A 15,078-nucleotide genomic window follows, 5' to 3' on the forward strand; every position below is an offset into this window, starting at 1 on the left:
GCAGACTGACGAAAGACGAGGCATACCAGCCTGTGGCTATCATCACCAGCCTTCCAAGGACGTGTTGCGTGGGTGATACAGAGTCAAGTCCTGCAGTTCTGGGATTCAAGATTCAAGATTCAAGATTCAAGTTTTTATTTGTCACATGCCTAAAAGTACAGGTACAGTGGCAGTGAAATGAAAGTGACTGTCGCGACTGTGCAAAAAAACACCCAAAAGGACAAAAAGAAAACAAGATAAAAAAGAAGAATAAATAAAATGTAAGATAGAAATAGCAAAACTAGAAAAATAAATAAACTAGAAAAAAGATATACACCACTATGTTACTATATATTTACAACTATGTACATGACCCGTATAATACAAATTAGCATTATATAAATATATAAACAGAAAAATCTCACTATGAGAGAGCAGTGATGTGCAGATGAATTGGTGTGTGTGTAATGTAGGTGTAGTGTGGTGTAGTGCGGTCAGTTATGGGACTATGTTGTTATGCAGAGTTCAGGATCCGTGTGGCCTGGGGAAAGAAGCTCCTCTTCAGCCTCTCGGTCCTGGCTCTGATGGAGCGAAGCCTCTTGCCTGAGGGCAGCCACGCAAACAGTTTATGGTCGGGGTGGTGAATGTCCCTCATGATCCGACCTGCCCTGGACCTGCACCGCTGGGTGTAAATGTCCTGTAGGTCGGGCAGTGCGGTGCGGGTGACCCGTTCAGCACAGCGGATGACTCTGTGCAGGGCCTTTCTGTCCTGTGAGCTGCAGCTGCCGTACCAGGCCGTGATGCTCGCAGAGAGCACAGACCCCACAGTGGCGGTGTAGAAGGTTACCAGCAGTTTACTGGAGGCCTTGAATTTCCTGAGCCTCCTGAGGTGGAATAAACGCTGCCTCGCCTTCTTCACCAGGGTGGAGGTGTGTGTGGTCCATGTCAGGTCCTCAGAGATGAGAACCCCGAGGTACCTGTAGCTGCTCACTCTCTCCACCGGGTTCCCGTAGATCTTTAGAGGTGCGTACTCGATCTTCTGTCGTCCTCTCCTGAAGTCGACTACCACCTCCTTAGTTTTGGTGACGTTCAGGTCCAGGTTGTTGTCCTTACACCATGAGGACAGCCGCTCCACCTCCTCCAGATAGGCCATCTCGTTGTTGCTGGAGATCAGGCCTACCACCACTGTGTCATCCGCAAACTTCACAATGATGTTGGATTGGTGGGCAGCCGAACAGTCATGGGTGTACAGGGAGTACAGCAGAGGACTCAGCACGCAGCCTTGGGGGGCACCGGTGTTAAGGGTTAGGGGTCTGGATGTGAGGCCACCGACCTTTACCACCTGTGGTCTGCCAGTCAGGAAGCTATGAACCCAGGAGCAGAGTGAAGGACTCAGCCCTAGATCCACCAGTTTGGTGACCAGTCTGTGAGGAACTATGGTGTTGAAAGCTGAGCTGTAGTCAATAAACAGCAGTCGCACATAGTTCCCTTTGCCGTTGTCCAGGTGGGAGAGGGTGGAGTGGAGTACGTGAGTGATGGCGTCGTCAGTACTCCTATTGGGGCGATAGGCAAACTGCAGGGGGTCCAGGGAGGCCGGTAGTGATGAGCAGATGGAGTCTTTGATGAGTCTTTCAAAGCACTTCATCACCACGGAGGTAAGGGCGACAGGGCGGTAGTCATTAAGGCAGGCCGGGCTGTTCTTCTTGGGCACAGGGATAATGGTGGACTTCTTTAGGCAGATGGGGACGACAGAGTGGACAAGGGACAGATTGAAGATGGTCGTGAACACCGGGGCTAGCTGGTCGGCGCAGGACTTCAGCAGCCGTCCGGGGATGCCATCTGGGCCGGCTGCCTTCCTGCTGTTCACTCGCCTCAGAGCTCTCCTCACGTCGTGCTCTGAGAGCGAGAGGGGGCGGTCCTCCGCGCCGGTGTGGACGCCGGCGCTAGCCTCCAGGCTAGCGTTAGCGCCGGCAGCCTCAAAGCGAGCGAAGAAAGTGTTCAGTTCTTCCACCAGCGAAGAGTCCGCAACAGCCGCGGTGTTCACACGTCCAGTATAATCCGTCATCGTCCGCAGTCCTTGCCACATGCGCCTGGTGTCGCGGTCGCGCAGTTGTCCCTCCACTTTGTCCCTGTGTCTCCTCTTGGCCGCCTTCACCGCTTTCCTGAGCTTGTAGGCTGCAGCTTTGTAAGGTGACATGTCGCCGGTCGTGAGCCCCTCGTTGTACGCAGCGGTACGAGCATTCAGAGCTGCCCGGATAGTCTTATCCACCCACGGTTTCTGATTCGGAAAAACCTTCACAGTCACCATGGGGATGGTATCTTCAAGCAGTTTGCCAAGAAAGCATGTAACCACTTCCGTAAACTCGTCGACGTCACACGAGCTCTCGCGAAACATGTCCCAGTCTACGTCACTCAGCGCGTCCTGCAGTGTGGCTTCTGATTGACCTGACCAGCGTCTGACCTCTCGCGATACCGGAGGTTCACGGTGCAGTCTTTGTTTATATTTTGGAAGGAGGAAAATGGCGTCGTGGTCCGCCTTCCCAAAAGCCGGTAGTGGTGTGGCCTTATAACCTTCCTTGAACGGAGTGTAGCAGTGGTCCAGAGTTCTGTCTCCCCTCGTCGGACATGTGACGTGCTGGTAGAAGTGAGGCAGAACCTTCTTGAGGTTAGCCTTGTTGAAGTCACCGGCCACGATGAGGGCAGCGTCCGGGTGTTTGGTGGAGTGTCTGCTGATGGAGTCCTGCAGGGTGGTGAGAGCTGTGTCCGTGTCCGCCTGCGGTGGAATATAGACGGCGACGATGATGACCGCGGAGAACTCCCGGGGCAGATAGAAGGGGCGGCAGAGGATGGCCAGATGTTCGAGGTCCGGTGAGCAGGAGCGCGACAGAACCACCACATTCCTTGGATCACACCAGCTGTTGTTGGTCAGGAAACATACGCCGCCACCTCTTGATTTGCCGGAGTCCACCGTTCTGTCCATGCGAAACACTGAGAATGTTTCGGCCGGGCGAACGGCGTGGTCCGGCACCTCCGGAGTCAGCCATGTCTCCGTGAAGCAAAGGACGTTGCAGTTCCTCACGTCGCGCTGGAAGCGGATCCGAGCCCTGATGTCGTCCAACTTGTTGTCGATAGATTGGACGTTGGCCAGCAGGATACTGGGAAGAGGAGGGTGGTGTACCCGTGCCCGAAGCCTGTTTTTGACCCCGGCCCGCTTCCCACGGTGTTTTCTCCTGCGCGACTTTTGTGGCCTTTCCCCGTTGCGCTCCGTGCTCCGCAAGATCTCCTCAGGCCAGGTAGAACTTTCCCTCAAAACTGCCGAAAAAGGGCAGATAGGCATGCTGGCTAGGTTGAGTAGAGTGTTAAAGTCATAGCTAGTTAACCCATAACAAGCTGGGGTTAAATAGTTGAGAAAAAATAAGTAAAAGACAAACAAAGAGCACAAACTACGCGGAGCAGTCACGACGGCGTCTGGACTCGTCCGCGCCATCTTCCACAGAAGCTACAGTAGTGGCTGGGGTTGCGTTATGCATCCACTAGATGGAGCTGCATCAATTCAGTCCTGCACCCACCCACCCCTAAAGGCTAGAAAAATAGAATGTCTTCATCAGGGACAAACAGGAACCTCATGTCAAACATTTCAATGATTCACTTTTTTTCAATTAGACAATAAAAATACATGAATTTCTGTAATTTTCTAACTGCAAACATAACAGCAGTTGGTGGCATTAACTGCTTCCCTTCAGTTAACACTGTCAAGTTGAAAGAGGAATCCCAGGTACACCAGACAGAAGGGGTTCAGCCTTGAATTTTTCATGTTGTCAGACAAAAATAGTTGATTCCTTGTGCTACACAGCTAATTAAAAGCAACCTACCACCCTGTTGCCATCTTATTTCCTCCTTATACAGAGAGGTCGACAGCAGAGGCAGCTCTCAGCCCAGGGAGCAGTGGGGGGCGTCCCTTAACTTGCCTTAATTAAACAAGGATAAAAGTGCACCAACCGAGTGGGAGTGTGGAACAGGAAGTTAAAAAGCAACGGATATCTTAATTTTGTGGTGAATGTGTGATGTGGTGGTGGTACAGTATAGGACCCAAAAATGCAGAGGAGCTGACTTGGAAATGGGAGCAAAGACAGGCGTTTATTTAACTATGGAAAATGATGGGGATCCGGAAACGAGGGGTTTAGGCCAGGGCTGCAGGACGCGGTACCCGGATGACAAGGAGGGCAGAGAGAAGTCTGCAGGCAGAAAATATAGGTGAGCAATCAGAAAATCTCAGGTAACAATTTCTCTAGGAGCCTTGATGATCTACCACGATGCGGTGACAATCTGGCAGCAGCATGCAGGAGGCCAGCCTCTAAATACTGCTCGAGAAGACGATGAAGATCTGATGCAGGTGTGCGCAGTCAGCTCCACAGCAAACCACACCCAACCCCCAGCCTAAACACACCACAGATTGGAAAGAATTGGTTAGTTTGCTTTGGTTTTTCAAAAGCTGCATTAGATTGAACTAAAAGAGGAAAAATGTCATTGTCTCGTTAACATGTGTGGATGTAATTAATGGCCCATTGTGATGTAGTGTTTGTTCAGCTGGTGGCATCTGCAGCCCCTCATCCCATAAAGAACACAAGCAATCAGATGGCGAGGGAGCTGGAAACCCTCCACTCGTGATCTCAAGCCAAGAAGCACAAGCTGAAATCATTTCAGGCCAATGGCACGTTTGGGATTAACTAAACACAAAGGACTGTTTTTCTTCTCCTGTCTTCCAGCCATATTTGTTTTGTGTGTGTCAGCCATTGAGGAGCTGTACAGTATGCCAGATCAGTCAGCACAGGCCGATGGAGGCGCAACTCAGCAGTTCACCCCAGTGAATTTTAGGGCAAGACGAGCCCCTCCTTGGTGTTTTCTTGGAGTTCTGCCTAGCAAAAAGACAAGTCCCTGTGAGTCACACGTTCATGGTTCCTCTGCTGCAATAAAGACTTCCTCTGTCTTTTACAGTTGGCTACTTTTGTAGTAAAGTCACACATTTGAATTTGCTGACACTTGCCATATATATTTTTTTATTATCTTCTATCTACCATTTTAACAACTGATCACCATGTGTAACTTATTTTATCCTGAGCTTGTCTGCTTGATTCATCTCCCTTTACATAGCAGTGTTTACAGAAAGTCCCAGAACATAGAGAGTCGAGATACATTTTAAGGACAGTTTTTATAGATATAGCCTTTTCCTTCCATATAGCTGCTTTCAACGTTATCAACACTGGACAGCTAAGAAATGACTATTAAACTGTGTTCAATCATTCAGGAAATTAATTAAAGGAGAAGCCGTGTCTCTCAGGGAGAGTACCTGGCACTTAACAGAAGACCAGCACGCAGCAGCTGCTGTTCAGAAAACAAAGGGACAGCTTTGTTATGTGTAATACACCCTCAAATGCTGCCGTGAGCCTGCCCATTTGTTGTAAATTATACCATGAATTATGAAAAGACTGTAGTGGCTCAGAGGAATGGCAAGTGTGAACCCAGAAGAACAAAACACAGTCAGGTTCAGGTAAAAGTTTTCATTTACTTGAGTCAAAAGGCAAGCAGGGATTAACCATTCAGAACAGGTAAACTTATCCAGGTAAAGGTTGGGCAAGGATTAAGCAAAGAAGCTCTAAAGGACTTAGCAGGTATTTTTTTTTACTAGGAAAAGAACCAACCTTCTAGAAGAGACCACAAGAAAGAAAGTGAAGACGCGATCTTGATATCGCCCAGTCTTCAGGCCTAGGGCCGTCACATAGTGATGTACAAAACTCTCTACACCTTATTTCAACCCTCATTTTATTGAGTCGAAACACCTGAAGTTAAATCCCAGAGGCTGTGTGAACAAAAAAAAAAGGATGTCATTTAATGTCCCTACTTTGTCACCCTGACACTGATTTCAATGTAGCAGCTTTTATTTGGCCAGCAGGACATGAGGATAACTTCCTTAAAGGACATCAAAATGTTTCTTTTCAACAAAATGGTGCATCAGTTTCAGGGTCATGGAAAAAAAGAAGTAGACAGAAGAATCGGAGGGAACATTTCTCGGATAATTGGACACACCCATGACAAAAAATGGACATTTTCATAACACTTTGTGATCCCTTTTTGGGATGGAACAGCAGATAGGAATAATTTAAGCGTGAACTAATAGAAGACGGCAATTTCATTTGGAAAGAGTCGAGGGTTGGGGTTGTTAAATAAATCTATTCTTCCATTACAAGTTAGTTTCTACCTAAGCCTAGATGTATTAAAAATGTTTTGCCAGAAGCAGATGTGATTGGATTCGTTTGCTATTACTAAATGGATGTGCTCTGGACATTTGTATTTCTTTTTATTGTGACTTTTACTATAGAAATATCAAATTCTTCAACAAGGATGAATGCAGCTTGCAGACGGTCCAACCCTAAACTTATGCGAGCAGATCTATCATCCTGTCAGTCCGAATTGTTACATCCATGGTTGCTGAAGTTTACAAGTGAAAAACATTGCAGGAGCTGCATCTGAATGGAGTTTTATTTCAACTTAAAAATAAAAAAGACTGTAATTTACATACATCTGCATTAAACAGCCTATGACAGATCCCAGTCGTGCTGCAAAAGTCCCCCTCTCTTTATTAGCAAGCCAAAAAACACATTTTTCATTATGTGTATTAAATTTACACCTGTTTTGTACCAAGATGAAAGGAAAGCCTTTTTTCTTACATGCTGACTTGATGAGCCTTCTCCTAGAGTGCACTTTTCCTGTAGATGTCCCTGCAGCCCTGTGACTAATGAAGCCTTTGCTTGCCTCCCCACATTTTGCACATCTTTCAATTTTTCAATTTGGCCAAGTGATCATTCCGACTGCTCTGATATATCTGGCCAATCAGGATTCCCTTTTTGTCTTATTTGTATGCATATGTACCATCCTAAGTGGTCTTCTATCTCCTGCTTTGTAGCTTTCCTTGAACAAATACAGCCTTAACAAATTTAGATGCCACGACACCTTGTGTGACAAAATAAAGACTAGGATGAAATCTTGAGCCAAAGAGGAAGATATATCACCTACTACAGGAGGTAGTGTTTATTGTAAGACAAAAAAAAATACTCACCAGCATCTTACGGTACGAGAACACTTGTAGCTTTAATTAAAACAGCCCAGGGCAGTCGGTAGCGTAGTGGTTTAAGCGGCCGCCCCGTGTGTGGAGGCTATAGTCCTCGCTGCAGCTGGTCCTGGTTCGAATCCCGCATCGGACGGCTAATTTACTCCGTGTCACTCCCCCTGCTTCCTGTCTATCTTCAGCTGTACTATCAATAAAGGCCAAAAAATAATCTTAAAAAAATAAAAAAGTTAAAACAGCCCCTGTGCCACAGTATGTGGACAGCACAAACTAAATTGATGAAAAGAATCAATACTGATAGAAAATGTGTCAATCCAACATTAATAACACATTTGTAGATATGTCTTGGTCTAAACAATCATAACAATGATTGACCACTTTATTGACTTTTCCACTAAAGCCAAGGGGGTAATCAAGTGATTCTTTCAGTGAAGCTTGCACATCATTTCAGAGACAATATTGAACTTAACAGAATTGACAGAAATTACATTTCATGCTTTATTTTCTGAAGCAAGGCCTTGACAGTCTAGTCGCACACCAGAGAACTGAGCATTTTCTGCATTTTCTCATTATTGTAAAATCCTCCGTTTACAATAAGCGTTGATTTGAAGTTTGGCATTATAATTAATCGACCATTCGCTACGCCCTTACTGTTGCTATGCCACTCAAAGTTTTATGGCATGTTCATAGTTAACATGCATTTTTCAGTTGTTCATCTCGTGGCTGTCTAATGAAACAGATCAGTGTAAATGAAAATGATCAGGAAAATTGTTTTCCATGCATGAAATGAGACGTTGACAGGGCTAAACAGTAATCTATCAGACATTCAAAAATTGAATATTTTCCCCAATTTTGAATCCAGTCTTGCTGTCAAAAAAGACAATGGCATGCATCCCTGACATATTGACATGTGCAGATTGATGAAGAGTCCCAGAATCCCAGGTGATGCTGTCCCCAAGCAACAGCAAGTTAGTGACAACAATATGATGGATTTAACACAGAAAAGGTTTGATCAGAAGAAAGAAAAGATCCTTATTTTGGCAGAAAGGTTTTTCAATCTACAGATTTTATGGATTTCTTTAAATAGCCTTATAAAGGGCCTTTTATGTTTTTTTACGTGTGGAAGAAATTAGGTGAGCGGTTGCAATCAACAACTATATAACTAGATGCCACTAAATCCTGCACACTGATTCTTTTAAGAGACTGAAATGTTGTTTTCTGCACTTGGTACTGTCACCTTGATTCTGACACCTGCATTAATCTAATTGAATGAGTTCATTCAACATTCTGACTGAAAAATGTGATAAACTAATAAGAATTTTGAAGATTAGATGAAAAGGCTTTTAGGATGACAATAACTCATTGTCTTGGTAAATGTAACACTATCTTGGGCAATGTTAGCTCGGGTTGAAGAACTGCTTCCACTCACAGTGGATGTGTTAGTCACGAACAGGATATTTGTAAGACTAATATTGTTAAAAATGTGTTCCTTAGCCTCCGGGGTAACACTCTAAATAGGTAAGCTAGTCATCCAAAGATGGTAGTTATTGTATAGTATATAAACACCCTGTTTACCCTGTTTTTGGACAAGCTAAAAAAAAATCTCTCCAAACTCTTTAAATGCCAAGTGTCAGTCTTACCACAGCCCCGTGTACACTGCTTCAACATGTGCCATGCCTAGTTAAAGCTGCCAAGCAAAGATTGGCGAATTGTTGTTCAGGGGAGAGGTTTAGTGGCCTGTCAGTTGGAGAAAACTAAGACAAAAAAAAAAATTGGCATAACAAGACTTTGGATGTCATGAAGCAACAACTTGATTGCCTGTAAATGTAAATATGTCCACCCCCAGACAGTCTCGTTAGTTTCCTGTTTAGGCTAAAGCAAACCATCCCTCCTGTTATTTTTTTGTTATAACGACAAGTGTAACAACAGCACATCGTCGTCGTTGTAAAAATAACTTTTGTGCTTAAAATTCTTTACATATATCGGTGAGTTTAACACTAAGGGCTGGATCTGCCAGATTGTGAGTTTGATGCAGGCTTCCACAGAGAGGAAATAGAAGGGGTGGGTGACACTGGATGGTTCAGGGAGGCTGATGGCAAGTCAAGACAGCAGTTCTGGATGAAATACAGGAGGCTAAATAGAGTGCCACGCCGAGCCAGAAAGGAGTTATAGACAGCTCAGACAGCTACAGTAGCTGCATATAAGTCTTTGGTCAGACAGCATCTAATGCAAATACCTATACCTAGTCACTGAAGTCTGGTATTATCAGTATAATGCAGGGGTCTCCAAACTACAGCCCCGCCTCTAAACAATTGGAGTGGCCCACTTAACGATCCCGAACAATCCCTCTAAACATGGCCTATTTTTCAAAATTGCATTTTCCTATTATAAAATATCCACACTTAATGATTAAGCTTGGCATTCTAATTAAAATCTACCTTATTTACGAACTATTTACAGTACTAGCTAATTTTCATCCCCTCACACAATGGTATATTCTGACGTGACTTTGCTCGTGATCAACTTCCGCGCAGTCTGCCCGGGGGATTCAACTCGGCGGGTCAGGGATGGCCGCGCGGTGCGGGAGGATCCCCTTCTCCCCCAAAGGCTCCGGCTGCGAGCTTTACAGCGCCCTCCTCCTCGAACCATGCCACTTCCCGGGGCCGTGGACTTAGTGCTCGCTGCGCCCTCTCCGCGACTGTCGAATCGCAATTTATCGCAACTTTCACTTCCTCCCGCAACAAAATCGCAACAAAAATGTAAAAAGCACCGCATTTTTTTTGAAAACCTCATGCAACATCAGGCATTTAGGCCGCAACTATTTCAAAAAAGGCCCGTGAAATCCTGGTGGGACTGATATCATTTCCGATTATAGACTGACCCCCCATCACTGAAAGGCAAGTTGATGTGGCCCGCACTGAAAAAAGTTTGGGGACCCCTGGTATAATGGCTTCAAAAGATAACTGTTGTCGTCAGACCGTTGTAAGTTCTGCGTAAGAATTTGTTATGCTAAACCAGGTGTCCTTTCCTTAGATTCTGTAATTGCTGCACTTTTACAGTACTTTTAGACCACTCTAATAATTCTATTCAGTTACTATAAATCATAAAAGCCAGTGTCCTTTAAAGGGCAGCAGGTCATCTTATTAGCTGCCTGGGAATTGTACTGCTGAATTAGAATGAGGGATACCATGACTAGCCTGTCACAGAGGTAACCGAGTTGCATGGGGAGTGGCGGCGGAGGAGCAGAACAGGGCAAAGAGATGTAGACGGAGAAGGAAGACGACGAGATGATGAGAGAACGCCCGGCGGTGGCTGTGTAGTGGTAATATGTGTGGGAAAAGTGGAGGGAGAGGGAGGGTGAGAGGACAGGTGAGAGAGACGATGAAAGAGTGACAGACAGAGCTAGAAAGAGAGAGAGAGAGAAGGAGAGAGAGAGACATCGTGGAGTAAACGATTGGAGCAGTGCTCCCCTGTTGTATGCACCAGATGGTGTTCATTGATTATTCATTGCATGCGATGGATGTCACTGTCACCGCACACGGCTCTGCTCCATTCTGCTCTCTGCCTCAGTGCACCTGGGGGCAGAGATGTAGGGGGTTGGGGTGGCTGTATAGGACTGCGTTAAGCAGTGAGTGGATGCTGCTGGGTTTTGGAACACGCAAGTACATGCGGATGCCCCAATTCATGCATGTGCATTTGCGCAGATGTATGTACAGGGATCAGTGGGATTTAGTCTGGAATGTGAAATTGGTTTAGGATTAGTCCATCGGTCAATGCTGATTGGTGTTCAGGCATCAGTAGATAAGTGAGAGACTGCTCTGTGTGTCTCATTTCGGACTGATTTATTGTGTATCATGTATTGTCGTGTTCGAATGAAGATTGATGTTTGTCGTGATTTGAAGGCTAATCTGAGATTTTTTTTTAGAGAGAGATTTATAGATGACACCAATCAGGAAACATGCAAAGAAAGTAACACACAATCACGCATACCAAAGAGTTCAATCAACAACGCTCGACTCTCTCCAATGAATCTTGGCCAAGCAGTTGCACTCTATCTCTCAGTGATGGAATTCTCGATTGCTCTGTCACTCCCAATTTGCATTCTTGATGACTGAAGCGGCGACAGCGAGTGATAAAAATTGTGACGGGGGGAGCCGGCGACGGAGACAAGCGATCGTATTAATGATTCCACGAGGGATGAGAGAGAGATAGAGCAGCATGTGGTGTTTATGTGTGTGATGTAACCTTCAGAGTGCAGGTCAGAGACTGTACATGTGATTGAGGTGGAGAGGTTGAGCACATAATTATGCTTTGATAGTGCAAAGGGGGAAAATTGCCTTGTGGTATTGATCTGGTTACATCTAATGCAGTTCTCGCTGGGTCCTACTTGAGGTGTCAGGTGAAACAGAGTAATCAGGCTCCACTGACAGGACTCTCAGCTGAGTGGATGGACAGAGATGAATTAGACTCCAAAAAGAAGATATCTGACAATAGCTGGGCATTCCATGTGAGCAGGCCCTTATGGTATTAAAGCAATTGTGTTATTGACATCTTTCGGTGGAGTCGCAGGCAGTCACCAATCAGAGAATTTCCAAAGAAGCTGTACTGCACCGCTCTAATGAGTCTCTCCACAGGTGAGGAATCTGTGTGACTCCATTTGAAGCCATTTATCAGAGACAGGTGGTGATTTAAAAAAAAATGTGATAGGCTTTGAAGCGAGCGAAGAAGGGGGACTGTTCTTTGTCAGCGTCGTCACTCTTTAATTTCAATCACCCACATCATTTTGATTTCATCCCTTGGTTCGTTTCCAGGTGCACAGCCGATACTGAATAATTCATCGTTCTGTCGCAGCCTGTCCTCGAATCATCTGGAAGCAGGGATTAGAAACACTTGTACTGAACCGTGAGTCACCATTCACAGGTTAGTCTACCGGATCACACCTTACAGAAGATTAATTGAAGATCCTAATCTCAAACTGTTCAGAGATTTTGTTACAAAAGTCGGATCAGCATCATGTTATTTTCTTTACTTGCACAACAAAATAGAGAAACTATAATTCCTAAGATGACAGATGTTTAGCTGAAAGAAGATTTTGAAGCTGGAAAAATCGATATGGCCAATGGACTTTCATGAAATCTAACCCAAACAAGTGTTTAGCAAAAAAAACAACACTACTTTCCCATGTGGAGAACATGCATTATTGAAAATCAGCGTGGCGAACATGTGACCATCTAACAGGCTGGAGCTTGTTGCTCCTTGCTTCCCTGTGATGATTGGCCAGTGTCCCTGATGAGAATACTGGCACAACTCAAACCCGAACAAGAGTGCGAAATCTCCCGTGTGCACAGATGGCACACATTTTGTCACCACAGCTTGTTAGTAAAGCATACCCACACGCAAATACACAGGCATGTGCAAGTACACATGAAAACGGACACACACATAAGGCTTGACCCTTGGCAAAGGACCACCCATATTGTCCGGGGCCAAAATGCTGTATCCGGCACAACTGTCATCGCTGCATGTGGCCACTTAAGTGTGAAGAAAAGTGTACTGCATGCTTGGTGGAGCACAGTTATGGATAGCTACCAACCAGAATAAGTGAGCATAAGACAGTTTGCACATTTGCACTCATAAATACACAAACACACATTGCCCAAAGCCTTTTGACTGAGGTGTATACATGGTGGGAAATATGAACAGCGCTCTGCTCATTAGTCTTCAGTAAGCCCACAGGCAGTCAGGGGTTTAAAGGTCCAAAGCAGAATCCTTTTTAGGTCTGGAGGAATTAGATCCAAAAAAAGCCTGGATGTGTAATTGAGAAGTTTCTTAGCAAGTGTAATTTTAACAGGTCAAACCTTATAGACGTGACCAGTGATCCTTTTTAATAAGTTATACTTTAAAAAGCAGCTACCCTAAGTAATTAGATTGCCAGCCTTCTTGAAAACGTTGCATATAAAAATACATTTATATTCTGATCTTCATTATCAAATCTGTTTTGTGAGACAGATAATGATGTATATGTAATGAAAAATTAACATTTTACATTAATAATAGGTCATCAGTTACTACCGCAAGTAATAAATCCACAAAATATTGCATGACTCTGCAGTTAACCTCCCCTCCATGGGGCGTTGTAGCGTCTTTCAGCTCATTGTTTTGGTTTTGGTTCAATCTAACCACTCTCGTCAGTCATTTTCAGCTGCATTAAATCAATTAAACTGCATATGTAACCATTAACTCAACTCAAAACAGAGCTAAAAGAAGAGCGAATATTAAATTTCAATTCATCGTGTGGTCCGGAACATAGCTCCAGATGAATAATAACACTGCTGTGTGCGTGCTGAATGTGAAAAAGGGCAACAAGTTCACTTAGGTGATAAAGTTGTCAGTGTTGTGTTTCCACCCGGGTTTAAATATTGAAAAAAATCATCAACACTGACTTCAAACAACAGACTAATCTAAAACCACAAGCTTTCTCTAACCTCGGCCTCCTCGGGTGTCACAGTTTGTGCTTTGTATGCAAAACCACCCACCCTGACAGCCTCTGTGACTTTCATACAGTATAATAACATTGTGCCACCTGCATCGCCCCGAGAACGTAACGCAGACAGTGTTTACGCTTCATACAAAATGTTTTAGCAAAGCGAACTAGTAAATGTATTTTACAGGAAACGGGATGATCTCGTTTAGCGCACGGTTTAAAGACTGAGTTTGGCTTTGGTGTGGTGTCTGTATGTGATACACACAGCTGTGTGTGTGTTTGCATGCTCTTGTGAGAACGGTACATTTAAAAAATGCTAATGAAGGAGGCATTTTGTTACAGAACAGGTGTTTGAATTGCTGACAAGGACACAATTGTAAACGAAACCACTGCACTGAGAATCACAAACAGGACATCTGAGTTCTTTTTACTTTGCCTGTTTATTGCACCATAATTAAAATGAATTGTCTTTATTGCTGTTGTTTTTCTCTCTCAGTCCTATTTTTTATGGTTCTATTGATTTATTATTGGCTGTTATTCCAACCCACACTGGGCTTGTAATAGTTTCAGCTCGGAGATTGCTCCCAGCGACAACGAAAACGTGGGACCTGGGCTTTATTTCTGTTTTGTTCGCCTGCCAGCGTGATGAATCTGAATAGAAAATTTTGTAATGGAACAGAATAAAAATAAAAAAAGGAGTGTATTTGAGAAACCGTCGGTATGTGTCATCTTGCATTAAATTTAAAAGAGCTCACAGTAATGACTTGAGTCTGGGGCAGGTCCTAGGCTTTGGAAATGTTATTACTGCTTTGGTTCTCTTGACAGTTTGGGATTAATCAGGTTTTTATATCTTAAATGAAACTATAACCATTTCAGAAGGATTTCAGAAGTTAAAGGGGAAACCAAACGGAGGGAGTGTGCGAGCAACTTCTGGTTCGAAATGACAGAAACAAAATGAAACTGCAGTGTCAGGTTATATTTATGCAGGTTGTACACCTGTATGAATATGATTAGGTGTTGCTGGTCTACTACTATTGAAGAATGAGTCACTGATGGTGAAGCATGAATGACGCGGTTGGTGCTAATCAATCAACGAATGCAAGCCCAAGTTCTTCTGCTCTGCGTGGACTGATGCCCCACTTCATACGTTGTCAGGCAAATATCCTGTCAAGTGTATTTATGATCACCGTTCCTCTTGCCGTTTATGATGTATGTTGTCGTGATTCTCCCATGACACATCACATCATTTTACGTGGATTTGTAGCAACTTCTCTCACTTCTTAAGTGCAAGGGCAGCTGCCCAAATGAATCATACTGAGCTGAATATCAATTAGCAGTTTGTCAGCTTTAATAGTGGTCTGACAGTTAGTGTTCAAGGCTACATAACTCAACCTTCAAATGTACAAAAGGGCCATAGAGATGTTGCCTGAAAGTCAGTTAATTACGCAGCATGGCATAGGGAAAAGTCCTCAATCGTGATGACGTGGCATCA

This window comes from Larimichthys crocea, chromosome IX (genome assembly GCF_000972845.2).
Source record: "Larimichthys crocea isolate SSNF chromosome IX, L_crocea_2.0, whole genome shotgun sequence".
Lineage (NCBI taxonomy): Eukaryota > Metazoa > Chordata > Actinopteri > Sciaenidae > Larimichthys > Larimichthys crocea.